The sequence below is a fragment of the Arvicanthis niloticus genome, chromosome 20 (assembly GCF_011762505.2).
Source record: "Arvicanthis niloticus isolate mArvNil1 chromosome 20, mArvNil1.pat.X, whole genome shotgun sequence".
In the NCBI taxonomy this organism is placed as follows: Eukaryota; Metazoa; Chordata; class Mammalia; order Rodentia; family Muridae; genus Arvicanthis; species Arvicanthis niloticus.
In genome coordinates, this window is record NC_047677.1 from 21759452 (window position 1) to 21761533 (window position 2082).

General features: G+C 41.5%; 1 pseudogene; it reads left to right on the plus strand.

Annotated features, from left to right (window-relative positions):
- Positions 1-930: 930 nt before the first annotated feature.
- On the plus strand, positions 931-1497 carry LOC117724627 (translationally-controlled tumor protein-like; annotated as a pseudogene).
- Positions 1498-2082: the final 585 nt, after the last annotated feature.

Consider the following 2082-nt stretch of genomic DNA (forward strand, 5'->3'; position numbering starts at 1 on the left):
TTAACTCTGCTGTTAGCATGACCAGGAAAAATAAGCAACTTTCTAGCAACTCATCCAACCAAACAAAATGTAATATTTAATATAGTTTGATACAAAGCACAAATCAAGTCCTGAGTGAATGTGTATTGTTGACATGGTCACAACCATGTCAAGAATGCCACTGCCTGAAGCCCATGAGAAGGGCAAAGCTTTTCCGTAATCTGGCTCAGGAAAATTGGCAAAGCCTTCTCCTGGTTTGTGTATGAGTGTTGACAGGATGTAGAGAATACTTGTACCACAGCTTCTTCCTGAATGTTTACAGACAGAGAACACCTACCAAGAGTAGCTTAAACCCTTCTCTCTGTTTCCTATGCATCAGGCAGTAAGAAAGCCTTAATTTTAAGAAACTTTAAAGGAACATTTACAGACATTAAACTCTGTGTCTTCATGCTCAGTAATATTCTCTGAAAATATTTACAAGCAGTGGTTTCCATCAGACCTCAGCACAGTCTACTGCAAGTGTGTGTGGACACATGTGTTTGTTCTCCAGTAGTATACAAAGGACAGATTTTATCTAAAGGAAAGAAATTAATAACAACCTCAGCAAACCCATCTTCTTAACATTATTGGCATTTTCTGTCAAGCCAAGGCAGCATGATTTAGGATCTTTGTTTCTGGGAAGTATTCAAGTTTAAGGGTAATTTTCTCTTTCTCTCTCTTTCTTAGATAGCTAGCCTCATAATGAATGCTTTAATCATTAAGAAACCCATTTAAGTCTTTTACTTGGACTTTTCTGAATGTACTCACGGTTCTATATCAAAGTCATTGGCAAAAAAAAAAAATACAGAAAATATCCCTACAATGCTTTGTACATGCAAGTTGAAATTTAAGATATGCTTTCCCGACCGCTCCCCACTACCCCCCAAGCGCTGCTCCGGCTACCATGCTCTCTCCTTGCTGTCAGGCTAGCACCGCTGTCCTCAGCCGTCACCATGATCATCTACCGGGACCTCATCAGCCATGACGAGCTGTTCTCTGACATCGACAAGATCCAGGAGATTGCGGACGGGCTGTGCCTGGAGGTGGAGGGCAAGATGGTCAGTAGAACAGAGGGTGCCATCGATGACTCACTCATTGGTGGAAATGCTTCCGCTGAAAGTCCAGAGGGCGAAGGCACTGAAAGCACAATAGTCACCGGTGTTGACATTGTCATGAACCATCACATACAAGAAACCAGCTTCACAAAAGAGGCCTAAAAAAAGTACATCAAAGACTACATGAAATCACTCAAGGGCAAACTTGAAGAACAGAAACCAGAAAGAGTAAAGCCTTTTATGACTGGAGCTGCGGAGCAAATTAAGCACATCCTTGCTAACTTCAATAAGTACCAGTTTTTTTTATTGGTGAGAACATGAATCCAGATGGTATGGTTGCTCTCCTGGACTACCATGAACATGGTGTGACTCCATTCATGATTTTCCTTAAGGATGGCTTAGAGATGGAAAAACATTAACAAATTGGATCTATCACCTATCACCGTAACTGGCTGCTGCGTACCATCCATACAACACCAGGACTTGGGACAAATGGGGCTGATGTCAGTTGTTTTTGTTTTTGTTTTTTTTGTTTGTTTGTTTTTAGAGAAAGGGTTTCTCTGTGTAGCCCTGGCTGTCCTGGAACTCACTTTGTAGACCAGGCTGGCCTCGAACTCAGAAATCCGTCTGCCTCTGCCTCCCAAGTGCTAGGATTAAAGGCGTGCGCCACCACCACCCGGCCCCTGATGTCATCTTTAGCTTTTATTTTGACTGTGATTTACTTGGAGGCATTGTTTTTGTTTGTTTGTTTGTTTGTTTGTTTGTTTTAGAAAAAAACATGTCATGTGGGTTGTCTAGAAATAAAGTGCATTTAAATTTAAAAAAAAAAGATATATCAAGCCAGGCGGTGGTGGCAAACGCCTTTAATCCCAGCACTTGGAAGGCAGAGGCAGGCAGATTTCTGAGTTCGAGGCCAGCCTGGTCTACAGAGTGAGTTCCAGGAGAGCCAGTGCTACACAGATAAACCCTGTCTCGAAAAAACAAAAAAATAAAATAAAATAGAATAAAA